At 44.3% G+C, this 15439-nt stretch overlaps 1 protein-coding gene and 1 pseudogene across 5 annotated transcripts in view; both read left to right on the top strand.

Annotated features, from left to right (window-relative positions):
* The window catches only part of HHAT (hedgehog acyltransferase), a 287861-nt gene that overhangs the window by 154751 nt on the left and 117671 nt on the right, over positions 1 to 15439 (top strand). The gene's annotated exons all lie outside the window — the stretch shown is intronic.
* Positions 10491 to 11434, top strand: LOC136393990 (eukaryotic translation initiation factor 3 subunit F pseudogene; annotated as a pseudogene).

Genomic DNA, 15439 nt, shown 5'->3' with positions numbered 1-15439 from the left:
AAAATGCAAGCAGAGTGCTGAAGAGAAGCCAATGTGCCTCCATGGGGCTGTACCCCCTTCCGTGGGGCTGTTCCCCCTTCCGTGGGGCTGTTCCCCCTTCCATGGGACTGTCTCCCTTCTACAGGTTGTCCCTTCTTACCCCACAACCAGTCAGCTTCCACACCCTGTTGAATTTGCCTCCTTAACACCTTTCACATCGCCCTTTCCTTCTGCTTTTGGTGAAAGGCTTTGCCTTTTTGGCTTCTCACCTCAGAGAGCCATGTGAGGTTTAATAGTAAATGTAAACCACTCACTCTGTGCCTGGCGACAGTGCGGACTCAGTAAGGGCTACTGTTGTCCCTCCCCTTGCCCACTCTGCTTCTGAAATCAAAGTAATGGTTTGAATCCTGGCCTCTCTCGTTCCATCTGTGTGACTTTAGGTAGCTCACTAACCCTTTCTGAGCCTTTATCTGTAAATTGACTCCTTATCTCATGTTCTCCTTTCCTACTCAGAACCGGTCAGTGGTTCCTTTCCCTTCTGTCAAAATCAACCCTATGTCCTGGCTCCCCACACTGGGTCTTCAGGCTACTTTTTCCTCTCACCTCACTGTTATTCCCCTTACTGCCACTGCCGATGGGTCCAAAGGCTGCTTTCTGTCCCCACCCCCCATTCCTGGCTTCTTTCCTTTGCTCCTGCATTCCCTATGCCCAAAGTGCCGAACCTTCTCCCATATCCAAATCCTGCCCCTCCCAAGCTCATCTCTCATGCTGTGCCCTGCATGCAACCTTCCTTTTTGTCCCCCAAGGTCATGGGACCTGCCAGGAAGTTTTAGAATCCCCAACTCCCCTCCTGGAGAGGTAGCGGTCTGTGTGGAGCCCAGGACTCAGTATACCTCCCACTTGCCCCAGGTGCCTGTAGGCGCGGGGAAGTTTGGTGCCCATAGAGTTCTCTCTGTGCATGCCGCACCTCCTGCCTGGACAGGGAGCTTCTGAGGCCAGGGTCTGATGCATCCGTGTGTTCCCCACAGCACTCCGTCGTGTCTGGTGTCTAGAGGGCCCTTCAAAATGTTTGAATAAATACATTTGAATTTTCAAAAATTTGAAAGGGCCTAGTAATAAGGTGACCAATAGTCCTCCTTTAGGGAGGAGAGTCCTTCTTTTGTAAGTTCTGTCCTCCCTCCAAAAGTATCCTCCTACATGTCCTCCTTTTTGATATTGGAAGACTAATCTATAAATGTCCATATTCGATCGATGCAGTCGATCCATTGCGTGTGATGTGACGTATTTGTGTCTAAATGAGTACTTTTTCCGTACAATTATTATTAAAAACTAATAGGCATGTAAGCATAATTACATTATAAAATATTACAAATGTTTTTATTATGCATTTATCATATTATAGTGTATTATTGTTGCAATGAATTAAATGTTTCTTTTATTTACGACATTGTTTTCTCCAATTTATTTTTGTTCTTCTTTTCATTGTAAAAAAGTTGGTCACCTTACTAGTAACCATCTTGTTTTCTTTCATCTCATCCATTTATTTATGAAATCAATTAAATAATCAAAGCACAACTCTAAGGGCTGAGCTAAAAGCAATGACAAGGTAGACAGTGTCTTTGTCCTCGCTTGCACTGCAGGGATGAAGACAGTGTAAACAAGCAAACAAGTAAACTGGCAGGTGATTACCAGGATGTGAGGGCGGGGTGAAGCGTGAGAGCCACTTCTGATAGGATGGGCAGGCAGGGCCTCTTTGAGTGACACTCAGCTGAGAAGGTGAAGAGGAGGAGGCAGCCAGGGGAAGGCCTGGGGCTAGATTGAGTCAGGTAGAGGGCAGGGCAAGCACCATGGCCCTGAGATGGATAGAAGAGCATTTGAGGTGCAGAAGGGAACAGGGCCCGCGGGGCTGGAGGGTGTGTGGCAAGGAGTTCTGCATGAGTCTGGAGAGGAAGAGGTGACAACCCATCTGTGAAGAGGATTGAGTTCACTTTTAAATGCAGTAGGAACCATTGGAGGGTTTTAAGTCGGGGAGTGGCATGATCTGATTTATAGTTTTCAGAACTCACTATGACAGGGAGCTGGAAATTCAGTGTAATTGGGATTTTTGAATGTCAGCCATTCCCCACTGCTCTGGGCAGCTGGAGCTCAGTGACCCAGGGCTGTCCTTGCTCCACAAGGGAGTTTCTTTGACAACCAGCTGCTACAACAGCTACTCTGTATTCTATAACAATAGCCCTAAATCAGGGGTTCCCAAACTACGGCCCATGGGCTGCATGTAGCCCCCTGAGGCCATTTATCCGGCTCCCGCTGCACTTCTGGAAGGGGCACCTCTTTCATTGGTGGTCAGTGAGAGGAGCATAGTTCCCATTGAAATACTGGTCAGTTTGTTGATTTAAATTTACTTGTTATTTATTTTAAATATTGTATTTATTTCAGTTTTGTCTTTTTACTTTAAATAAGATATGTGCAGTGTGCATAGGGATTTGTTCATAGTTTTTTTTTTATAGTTCGGCCCTCCAACGGTCTGAGGCACAGTGAACTGGCCCCCTGTGAAAAAAGTTTGGGGACCACTGCCCTAAATGATCCTTTTATTTCCTTCTCTTTAGGTCTGCTTGATGTATTGTGAATGGTATAATTACACGTGTGGACATTGACTGGGAGGCAGTAGATGGTGGTGGAATGTGGTCGTAGGCTCCTTCCATACATGTGGGCAGCTGGAGAGAGCTGGTTGGCGCTGGGAAGTCATGTGGGATGGAGATTTGCAGCGCTGTCATGGGGATACAGAACCATTGTGTCCTGTGACCTCCCAGCAAGCCCAGGCTCTGGCTCCTCTGGTGGTACAGGGGAGGTTCGCTGAAGGCCCAGTTCATAGCCCTCACTGCTCCTGTCTTGGTGCCATTCCAGTTGGATGTCAACAACCCTTAGGGTGGGGCCTCTAACTCTGCGAGGCCAGTTTCCTCTCCTGGCTGCCAGGAGTGAGCTCCATGTGATTCGCTCATTGTGTTGTGTTCTCCCCGCTCTTGTCCAAAGCTTCTCCCGGCATGGTCACTGTCGAAGACATCATTTCTTGTCTCCCCTAGACTCCGACACTTGGGAGTGACTTGTCCTTTTCTTGGCTTTGTAGACTTCTAGGACAGAAGCACGTTGGAGATGATGCCCACATGACATTAATTTTCAGTTCTTGGGAGATTTCTTAGATCCACTTTCACTTTCATCCCACTGCTACCACTTTTGAGGATGAACTTGTTAGAATTATTTATCTTCATGGCTTGAATGTGTTAATTAGAAAAATCCATATTGGAAGAAAAATCAAAAGAAACCCTTTATGCTCTGAGAGCTGAAATGCCTAATTCACTTCCTACCATATATAGCATCTGTCAATACAGATGTTCTAGTGATTACATGTATCTTTCAAAAAAAAATTAAAAAGAGCTGCTGATGAATTAGTTGAGAAAATTTGCAATGTAGAGACATAATTTTAAGTGGAAAAAGCTCTGAGTCAGGGTGGTTCCAAACAGGATAGGCTGTAAGATCCGGGGTGTGAACTGGTACAGATAAATTATGTATTATATTTACTTGATAGGACATCTGTTAAGTAGTGGCGGCGATCCTCTTTATTTTTTTATTTTATTTTTATTGATATTAATTTATTGTGTTTACATAGATTCTAGTGTCCCACCAAATACATCCCCCACCCCCGTGTTCCTCTCAACATCCCCTTGCCCCCTCCCCCAATACCCTCCCTCCTTCCCTCCAGGATTTGCTGTCCTGCTCTCTATATCACTGTGTTATGTATATATAATTTCACCAATCTCTTTCCCTTCTCTGATCCCATCCTCTCACCCCCTTTCCCTCTGGTTCCTTTAATCCCATCTCTGTCTCTATTCCATTCCTCAGTTCACATTATTCATTAGATTCTTCAAATGAGTGAGGTCATATGATATTTTTCTTTCTCTGCCTGGCTTATTTCACTTAGCATAATAGTTTCCAGGTCCATCCATGTTGTTGCAAAAGGTAAGATTTCCTTATTTTTCATGGTCCTATAGTATTCCATTGTGTATATGTACCACTGCTTTTTAATCCACTCGTCCACTGACGGACACTTGGGCTGTTTCCAGATCTTGGCTATTGTGAACAATGCTGCAGTAAACATGGGGGTACATTTCTTCTTTTGAATCAGTGATTTGGTATTCTTAGGATATATTTCTAAAAGTGGGATAGCTGGTTCAAAAGGCAGTTCCATTTTTAATTTTTTGAGGAATCTCCATACTGTTTTCCACAGTGGCTGCACCAGTCTGCATTCCCACCAGCAGTGCAGGAGGGTTCCCTTTTCTCCACATCCTTGCCAGCACTTATTCTGTGTTGTTTTGTTAATGAGCGCCATTCTGACTGGTGTGAGGTGATATCGCCTAGTGGTTTTAATTTGCATTTCTCTAATGATTAGTGATCTTGAACATTTTTCATTTGTCTATTGGCCATCTGTATGCCCTCTTTGGAGAAGTGTCTATTCATTTCTTTTGCCCATTTTTTGATTGGATTGTTTATCTTCCTGGTGTTGAGTTTTACAAGTTCTTTATAAATTTTGGTTATTAACCCCTTATCAGACATATTGTCAAATATGTTCTCCCATTGTGTGGTTTGTCTTTTTATTTTGTTTATATTGTCTTTAGCTGTGCAAAAGCTTTTTAGTTTGATATAGTCCCATTTGTTCATCCTGTCCTTTATTTCACTTGCCCGTGAAGTTAAATCAGTAAATGTATTGCAAGAGATGTTGGAGAGCTTACTGCCTAGGTTTTCTTCTAAGATGATTATGGTTTCACGACTTACATTTAAGTCTTTTATCCATTTTGAGTTTATTTTTGTGAATGGTGTAAGTTGGTGGTCTAGTTTCATTTTTTTGCAGGTAGCTGTCCAATTTTTCCAACACCATTTATTAAAGACACTTTTACTCCATTGTATGCTCTTACTTTCTTTGTTGAATATTAATTGTCCATAAAAGTGTGGGTTTATTTCTGGGTTCTCTGTTCTGTTCAATTGATCTATATGCCTGTTCTTATGCCAGTACCAAGCTGTTTTGAGTACAATGGCCTTGTAATATAACTTTATATCAGGCAGTGTAATACCACTCACTTTATTCTTCTTTTTCAAGATTAATGAAAGAATCACTATTCATGTACTTTTTTGGTTCCATATAAATTTTTGGAATATTTGTTCTATATCTTTGAAGTATGTCATTGGTATTTTAATATGAATTGCATTGAATTTATAAATTGCTTTGGGTAATGTAGACATTTTAATGATGTTTATTCTTCCTGTCCATGAACATGGTATATGCTTACACTTGTTTGTATCTTCCTTGATTCTTTTATCAATGTTTTATAATTTTTCAAGTACAAGTCTTTAACTTCCTTGGCTAAATTTACTCCTAGGTACTTTATTTTTTTTGTTATGTTAATGAAGGGGATTGCTTTTTAAATTTCTCTTTCAGTCAGTTCATTGTTGGTGTATAAAAATGCCTCTAGCCCTGGCCGGTTGGCTCAGCGGTAGAGCGTCGGCCTAGCGTGCGGAGGACCCGGGTTCGATTCCCGGCCAGGGCACATAGGAGAAGCGCCCATTTGCTTCTCCACCCCTCCGCCGCGCCTTCCTCTCTGTCTCTCTCTTCCCCTCCCGCAGCCAAGGCTCCATTGGAGCAAAGATGGCCCGGGCGCTGGGGATGGCTCTGTGGCCTCTGCCCCAGGCGCTAGAGTAGCTCTGTCACAACATGGCGACGCCCAGGATGGTTGCAACATGGCGATGCCCAGGATGGGCAGAGCATTGCCCCCTGGTGGGCAGAGCGTGCCCCCTGGTGGGCGTGCCAGGTGGATCCCAGTCGGGCGCATGCGGGAGTCTGTCTGACTGTCTCTTCCTGTTTCCAGCTTCAGAAAAAAAAAAAAAAAAAAAGATGCCTCTAATTTCTGAATATTAATTTTATATCCTGCCACCTTGCTGAATTCATTTATCAGGTCCAGTAGTTTTTTGACCGAGACTTTTGGTAACTGTTTCAAGCTCATTTGTTGTAATCAGTCTGTTTAGGTTTTCTGTTTCTTTCAAATTGACTGAGTAGTTTTCTATGTATAGTATCATATCATCAGCAAATAATGATAGTTTTACTTCTTCTTTTCCAATTTGGATGCCTTTTATTTCTTCTTCTTGTCTGATTGCTATGGGTAGGACTTCCAGAACTATGTTGAATAAGAGTGGTGAAAGGGGGCACCCGTGCCTTGTTCCTGATCTTAAACAGATTGTTTTTAATTTTTGCCCATTGATTATGATGTTGGCTGTGGGTTTGTCATAAATGGCCTTTATCATGTTGAGTAATGTTTCCTGTATTCCCACTTTGTTGAGAGTTTTGATCATAAATGGGTGCTGGTTTTTATCAAATGCTTTTTCTGCATCTATTGATATTATCATGTGCTTTTTATCCTTCCTTTTGTTTATATGATGAATCACATTGATTGATTTTCAAATATTGTACCAGCCTTGCCTCCCCAGAATAAATCCCACTTGATCATAGAGTATGATTTTTTTCATGTATTGCTGGATCTGGTTTGCTAATCTTTTGTTGAGAATTTTAGCATCAAAATTCATCAGGGATATTGGCCTATAGTTTTCTTTCTTTGTATTGTCTTTGCCTGGTTTTGGAATGAGGATTATGCTCCCCTCATAAAAGGAGCTTAGAAGTCTTTCCTCTGAGAAGGATAGGAGTCAGTTCTTCTTTGAATATTTGGTAGAATTCGCCTGTGAAGTCATCTGTCCCAGGGCCTTTGTTTGTTGAGAGTTTTTTGGTAACTGTTTCAAGCTCATTTGTTGTAATCAGTCTGTTTAGGTTTTCTGATTCTTTCAGATTGAATTTTGAAAGATTATGTTTCAAGGAATTTGTCCATTTCACCTAGGTTGTCTAATTTTTTGACATACAGTTCTTCATAGTATTTTCTTACAATCCTTTGTATTTCTGCTGTCAGTTGTTACTTCTCCACTCTCATTTCTAATTTTATTTATTTAAGTCCTCTCTCTTTTTTTCTTGGTGAGTCTGGTTAAAGGTTCATCAATCTTGTTTACCTTTTCAAAGAACCAGCTCTTGGTTTCATTGATCTTCTGTATTGTTTCTTTAGCCTCTATGTCATTAATTTCCTCTCTGATCTTTATTATTTCCTTCCTTTTACTTCCTCTGGGCTTTACTTGCTGTTCTTTTTCTAGTTCTTTTAGATGCAGGGGTAAGTTGTTTATTTGAGCTTTTTCTTGCTTCTTAAGGTATGCATGTAATGCGATGAACTTCTCTCTCAGGACTGCTTTTGCTGTGTCCCAGAAATTTTGAGTTGTTGTATGTTCATTTTCATTTGTTTTGAGGAAATGTTTTATTTCTCCCTTGATCTCATTGTTAACCCATTCATTGTTTAGTAACATGCTATTTAATTTCCAAGTGTTTGAATGTTTTTCAGTTTTTCTATTGTAGTTGATTTCTAGTTTTATGCCACTGTGGTGGTGGTCCTTTTTAAAAAAGAATTCTCTTCTCTATGTTTGGGTGATCCTTCTGTGTTATGGGGTTGCCATATGAGGCAGAAGCCAGAAACTTGCTTCACTTTCTTGTAACCAGGTCTCGAGTCACCCCGCCCCTTGACTTAGATCTTGCTGAGAATAACGTGGGCAGAGGAGGGACCTGGAGTGCATTGTGGAGAGTCTAGAAGCAGTGACGTCTGGCTTTGAGAGGCAGAGGTCCTGGGATGGAGCCCCTGGGCCAGTCCTGGTGATTGACAGGCACAGTGGGGTCCCATCTGAGTGGTGGTGGCATCATTTGTCCATAGCTCCTGACTGCATAGCCTTCATACCTGGCTCTGAGGTTCTCTCTTAGAGATTTTGCACACTGCTGAAACTTCTTAAATAAATTCGTTTTGTAGTAAAACTAACTAGGTGGGTTCTGTTATTTGCAACTAAAATTACCTGCAATGGGTACTTATTTGATGATGTTTGGGATGTCTAGCTCTGCAGGGGGAATACATGCTCTTTAGTAGGCTTTGCCCATGAGCTGTATCCAGTCCCCACACTAGAATTAAACAAAACTGCAGCTGTTTTTGCATCCTATGAAGTGGCAAAGGCCTTGGATCAGATAGAGAAGACTGTGGCTCTACTCTGCCTTACTGCTCTCTTGCTACAATGATTTTGAGTAAGTCACTTCTGTTTGGGCCTTTGTTTTCTTATTTGTGAAACGAGATAATTATGCCTGATAAACTTTAAAGTCTCTCCCAATTCAAGAGCCTCTGATGAGCAGCGTTAGTGTTTCTAATAGAAAGCAACATCTGTTATCCAGATGTACACTGTTTAGTACAGTAGCTACTACCACATGTGGGTATTTAAATTTAAATAGATTAAAATCCAATGAAATTTGGGTGATGGGCACACAACACAATCAATAGTTCAAATGCTATAGAAATGTTTACCTAAAACCTATATACTCTTATTGACCAATGTCACCTCATTAAATTTAATATCTAAATTTAAAAAATGTAAAAAATTAAAAAAATTAATGAAATTACAAATTCGGTTCCTTATGTACACTAGCCACATTTTAAATGCCCAACAGCTAAAGTAGCTCCTGGCTACCACATTGGACAGTGCAGATATGGAACGTTTACATCATAGCCAGAACATTTTCTTGGCTACCACCGGTCTAGGTGGCACTGCTATTTGTCCACTTGGCTGGTAGAGATGTGTTCTATTGCCTTTCCACCTGCCTGCGTGAATGCACCAGCAGACACCTTATTAGCCACTCAGCACGCACCAAACGGAACCCATTGTCAACCCTTTTTTACTCCCTGTATGTCTCAACCCTATTCTTCCCCTCTGAGTGAGTTTATTGCCATTTTATTCTTTAAAACTGTATTCCTCTTTTGCTATATTCTTTTTCTCCTTTGATCTGTTTACAACAGGTCCCTTAGCATTTCTTGCAGCCTTGGTTTGGTTGTAGTGAATTCCTTGAGTTTTTTTTTTTTTTTTTGTCTTTTGTCTGTAAAGCTTTTTATTTCTCCTTCAATTTTAAATGATAGCATTGCTGGATAAAGTAGTCTTGGTTGTAGGCTCTTGTTCTGCATTACTTTGAATATTTCTTGCCATTCCCTTCTGGCCTCAAGTGTTTCTGTTGAGAAGTCAGAAGTCATCCTTATGGGGGATCCTTTGTAGGTGATAGTCTTTTTTTCTCTAGCAGATTTTAATATTTTCTCTTTATAGTGACTCGTCCCAGGGGTTAGGGTGGCTGTCTCCCAAAATGTTTCTCCCTGTGCCTCCTAGATTACACTCTCTTCCTGCTACCCCAGTCCTCTCCTCTCTCCCCGTCCCCTGGAGCCCTGGGTGAGTGGTTGTGAGAGAGGTGTTCTGCGCGGTCCCTTTAAGAAGGATCCTGGGTCTGAGAAATCAGTCTCTTTCTCACAAACAGTATCCTGAGTTGTTTCCAGCTAAATATTGTCCATACGCCTCTTCTAGGCTCTGGGGCTGCAGGCTGGGGCTTTGTTCCTGGGGCTCAGGACCCTCCCCTCTCTGCTAAACTCACTTCCCGCCACCCGAGTCTCTCCCAGCTGCTGTTCGCTCCAGGGAGCTGGGCAGCCCTCTCCGCATTTTCACTTTTCCTACCAGTCTCAGTGTGGCTTCTTCAGTATTCCTTGGTTGAAGAGTCCTCTTAGTTTAGTCCAAAGTTGGTTTTTCCACACGATAGTTCTTAAAATTATTTTGCAATCCACTTTGGTTCTGGGAAGTGGATGTTGGTACGTCCGCCTACTCCAGCACCATCTTGTCTTCCTCCCCCTCTGAGTGAGTTTAATCAAACAAATACATACCAAATGGTGAGATCAGTCCTCTAAATGCATGAATCCATCCATTTACTCATCAGATGGTTAGTATCTACTGTGAGCTAGAAACCCTGCTCAGTACTTGGAACACAGTATTGGTCAAAGAGAGACAGTTCCTACTCCCGTGGAACTTAGGGTTTAGGAGCAGAGAGGTGTTGTCCGAGATTGTAGACACATCTGGAAAAGGAGAGCAGCCCGTGCTGCCAGTGAGGAGCAGCACAAGGTCCCACACAGATGTGTCACCGGGCACCTGGCCTGGGTGAGGGGAAGCAGCTGAAGCTGGGGAAGGGCCCCCAGGGGGCAGGGTCGGGGTGGAAGGAAAAGCCATGTGCTAGCGGAGTAGGGTGCACTCCAGGAGCAAAAACGGAAAGGAAGGGGTTTTTGTGGTTGAAGCATAGAGGGGCCACACTATGCAAGCATTGTATGCCACTTTAAAGATTAAAGTCAGGCTTACATCCTAAGCAGAAACTTGTGAATGAATGACTAAGGAGTATGCTGAGAAAGTGTAGCTGTATTTAAAAATTATTGTGCCTATGTCCCCTAACATGTCCGCAGTCCTCACTTAGACAATAGAATTGCCATGTGGATGGGAAGAAACTCTCAATAGGAAATGCATAGTGTGGCTCTCTTGACAAGATGGCCAAACCGCAGTACCAGTGAGTGCTGAGCCCACCACTCCAGCCCCTGCTGCGGCCCCAGCCTCAGCCCCAGACCTGGCAGCAGCAGGAGCGATGCCTGCAGCTCCGGGCCAGACCCCAGCCTCAGCGATAGCCCCAGTGCAGACCCCAGTGCGACTATTCCTGCTCTACCAGCCCTCCCACGCCCCCGGTCATTTTGGCCTCCGTTGTGGACACAACTGGGCTGAGGTTGCTGCATGCGTTATCGAGACCCTGCTGCTCCTGGGCAGCATTGACCACATGCAGTGGAAGTGAGTGCCACATGATGAGGTGACCATTGACATGGAGTTTGCTAAGAACATGTATGAAATGCACAAGAACATCTCTTCAAATGAGCTCATCCTGGGTTGGTGAGCTAGAGGCCATAACATCACAGAGCGCTCTGTGCTGATCCATGAATGCTACAACTGGGGCACCCCAACCCCACTTTTCTCACTGTGGACACTACCCTCTAGCATAGCCGCATGAGCATCAAAGCCTAAGTCAGCACTTTGATGGGTGTCCCTGGGGGGACCGTGGAGGGGATGTTCACATCTTTGGCAGGGAATATGAGTATTATGACACTGAACACATTGGAGTTGACCTGATCATGAGGACCTGTTTTAGCCCCAGCTGGCTGATCAGACTCTTAAGTGACTTGCAGCAAGTAGCAGGTTCATTGCCTCGCATCCAGCATGTGGATGGCAGACTGTGTGGAAAGGTGTTAGCTGACAATACTGGCAGCTGCTTCTGGATGAGTCTCGTTAACTGGGCACCCGAGATAGCTCCCGTTGACTTTGAGACCATGTTCCACATCAGCACCAATGATGGTTGCTCCTGGCCAGTCTCACACAGTCACAGACTGCCATCAGTGAGAAACTTGTAAACCTGTGGATGGGCCCAAGCAGCACTCCTATTCTGTGAGTCAGTGCAGTGATTTGCTTCTCCATTTCTTTTTGGGGATTGTCAAAATCTCGGTTGTTCATGGGACTGTGTTACCCCTTCAAATGTCACCCATTGATAAGTGCAGCTTTGGAACCCTGGGGATGGTTGGTTCCAAATGTTAACCAACATACAAGAGCAAGATCTGCTGCAATGAGGATACACGCTGTTAAGCTGGTATACGCCAGACAGAACATTGACTGAAGCAGGCTGTGAAGAATGTGGCAACTTGCTGTGGGGCAGGAGCTTGGTAGAGCACCAGCCCATTCCCAAGAGATCAGTATTTGCTGAGAGCTGTGTAAAATTTCCTTCCTACCCATAGTAGATATTTGCTTCATACTCTGGCTTTTCAGTACCTTTTGAACACATTTCTGTACTGTTTGGGGAATTTCAGACCTTATAAACTACCCCCTCAAAGTATAAGTCAAAAGCCACTTTCTGGGTCTCCCTTCCAGCTAGTGCCAGAATGTGTCCCCAGCCCTGCCACTCAGATGCATTGAAAAGGTAACTTTGATTCAGAAGAGGGTCAGGAGAACAAGAGGGCATCCCACAGAAATATTTCTCATGGGGGTGACAGAATCATGCAGCGTTCAGAAGCAGCCTGGACGGGGTTCCCAGCACCATCGGTACGAACCACAGTGAGGTCTACTGGAGCGGTCTGCTGGCGTAACGGTCTCCCAGATGGGTTTGCTGACCCACCCAGGTATTCAGTGACCTAATATCTTTTAAGAAATTCCCTGTCTGCTTCAGTTAGCTAGAGAGGATTCAATTATTGGGAACCTGAAACTCTGAATGATAGAGCAGACACCATGGAATAGCATGGCGGAAGCAGTAGCTCGCTCTGTTCTCAGCGTCTCAGGGCTGAGCATGGACCACAGGGATCTTGAGGTAGTTAGATAAAGTTCAGTCTTTTGGGCTGTGCTGCCAATTCTGGTGTTTCTGCTCTAGTGGGAGGCATGCAAACTTGAAAAACCTCAGGTTACCTAAAATTGTACTAAAAAAATTAACAAGCCTGACCAGGTGGTGGCACAGTGGATAGAGCATCAGAATAGGATGCAGAGGACCCAAGTTCAAAACCCCAAGGTCACCGGCTTGAGCAAGGGCCCATCTGGCTTGAGCATGGGGTCCCTGGCTTGAGCGTGGGATCACATGACCCCATGATCACTGGCTTGAGCCCAAAGGTCACTGGCTTGAGCAAGGGGTTACTCGGTCTGCTGTAGCTCCCTGGTCAAGGTACATATGAGAAAGCAATCAATGAACAACTAAGGTGCTGCAACAAAGAACTGATGCTTCTCATCTCTTTCCCTTCCTGCCTCTCTGTCCATATCTGTTTCTCTCTCTGTCTCTCTTCCTGTCTCTGTCACACACACAAATAATCAACAAGATTTATGGAAATGTAGGAGGTGGGCAAACATCAAAATCTATACAACTCTGTGCAGAGCACTAAGAAAAGCAGTAACGATCCTAATAAGAGTATTAGCACAACTGGAAAGTCATACTGAATTCCCAGGAGGTAAATTTTCTAGTGTCAGCCTTTACCTTACAAGGTACCTTGATGGGAGGGACTATAAGGAGGGGCCCAGGTTGCTGGGCTTGGAGACCAGGGCAGTGGAGGTGGAGAAAAGGCTCTTGCAGGTTTTGCACAAACTTGAGTGACGACTGAGATGGATGGCCCTGCATCTTTGCTCTGTGTTCTTTTGCACAGGATCTTGGAAGAAGATGCCCCGTGTGCTTCTGAGACGGAGTGTATGGCTCAGCCAGGCCAGTAGGAGGAGGGGAGGCATGGGTAGGTGTCTGGGATGGTATTAGCTCTGCTAGGGAAGTTTAAGCTCAGATGTTTGGACTTGGGGGCTATACTGAGTTCATATATCACGATGAACGATGGTATTTAAAGAAGCATGTATTATAATAGACCAGGCTGTGTTCACAAGCATTCTGTAAACCTGAAAAAGTGGGGGACCCTTGGCCTGTAGATAAACGAACTGTGGGGGAAATGGTCCCCAATATCGTATAGGAGGTGGAAGCCCAGCATATGAGTAGATTTTTATCGCTGTAGGTTGGAGAGCTGGAATAGCACAGCCATTAGCAGCACAGGAGCGGGCTGCCTGGGGTTGAATTCCTACTCTACCTCATTCTCGGTCTGAGCCCTGGTTTTATCATTTGTAAAATGGAGATAATGATACTATCTTCAGTCTGTTAATAATGCATGTGAAATACTTCAGATAGTTGCCTAAGTGACTGCTGCTGTTGTTGACTTCTCATCCATTTACAATACCACCTGCTTCAACGATAAAGGAGAGAAGACTCTCAGGAGTGTCTCTCATGGGATCTAACACATGATAGGTGTTCAGTCCATATTTGAATTTGAATCTGATGAGAAATAGCCACATGGACTACAACCTACATGGTTCCTCACCTCCTTCTAAGTCAGTGTGGAATCTGCTTAGTGACAAAGGTGGGCTGGTCCTTCTTGAGAGCACAGCTCAGGAGCCCCGCCCAACCCAGCAGGCTGTGATTGGGTGCTCTGGAGTCACATGAAAGCCCAGGGGCTGTCACACCTTCCAAATGGACCCTGAGTAGGAAGAAAGAGCAGTGGACATTCAGCCTGGTTTCAGCTGTGATCAGGCCAGTCTAAATAAAAACACTTTAGATTCTGAAAGCCCACAGAATCTGTTTTTAATTCATAGGTTATTTGCAGTTAATATGTTTCCATAGGGTGACATTTGTATGTGTTTAATTCATGGAGCCTATTGTAGGGAAATCCACTTTGGAAATGGACTTTGTTTTTGAATTTTTAAAATTCTTTCTTAGGCAAAATAACAAACTGGAAAGCATTTAGCTGAGTAAGTGCATCTGGTTACACAAGCAAAGTATTCAGTTGAGATGAGATGCAAATATATGTTGTCTCAGGCCCACAATTGTAGTCCTAGCTTTTCAGGTTCATTTCATGGCCTTGGGGAAATCATTGTAAGTTCTGGGCATCAGTCACTCATCTATCAGGTGCCTTTTGATTTAAAAGGTGTTCTTTTTCTAGCTCTGACTTTCTATAATAATAGCCCTGGCTGGATAGCTCAGTTGGTTAGAGCAGTGGTTTTCAACCTTTTCACACTTGGGGACCAGTGAAAATAGGAGAATGCCCTGGCCGGTTGGCTCAGTGGTAGAGTGTCGGCCTGGCGTGCGGGGGACCCGGGTTCGATTCCCGGCCAGGGCACATAGGAGAAGTGCCCATTTGCTTCTCCACCCCCCCCCCTTCCTCTCTGTCTCTTCCCCTCCCGCAGCCAAGGCTCCACTGGAGCAAAGATGGCCCGGGTGCTGGGGATGGCTCCTTGGCCTCTGCCCCAGGCGCTAGAGTGGCTCTGGTCTCGGCAGAGCGACACCCTGGAGGGGCAGAGCATCGCCCCCTGGTGGGCAGAGCGTCGCCCCTGGTGGGCGTGCTGGGTGGATCCCCGTCGGGTGCATGCGGGAGTCTGTCTGTCTCTCCCCGTTTCCAGCTTCAGAAAAATCCAAAAAAAAAAAAAAAAAAAAAAAAAGAAAATAGGAGAATGATTTCAGGAACTGTTAAGGCAGAAGTCATCCTGAGCATAAGCAAATTTGACTAAGATCATTGGGTCTCTAATCTCTATAGAACATTAGGGTGGTTAACTCTTGCAGACTGGCACAGAATTTCTGGTGGACCTGTCCACCAACCTGTGGTTGAAAACACTGGGTTAGAGCATTGTCCCCAAGTGTAGAGGTTGCTGGTTCAATCCTGGTCAGGGTACATACAGGAACAGATTGATGTTCCTGTCTTTCTCTCTCTCTCTCCCCTCCTCTTCCTCTCTTGCTGAAATCAATAAACAAAAATTTTAAAAAAAGAAAAAAAATATAGCATTCTGTGACTTGGTGAAAGGCAACAAGTTTCTGTAAGCACTTGGCAATCCAAGAACTCTGGGCTTCTTGAGGCCCTCACACCAGACTTTAAAATGCTGACTTTTCTCTTTCAGTCAG

Source organism: Saccopteryx leptura, chromosome 2 (genome assembly GCF_036850995.1).
Source record: "Saccopteryx leptura isolate mSacLep1 chromosome 2, mSacLep1_pri_phased_curated, whole genome shotgun sequence".
NCBI lineage: Eukaryota > Metazoa > Chordata > Mammalia > Chiroptera > Emballonuridae > Saccopteryx > Saccopteryx leptura.
The sequence above is the reverse complement of the archived record's forward strand: the minus strand, read 5'-3'. Positions and strand labels throughout refer to the sequence as shown.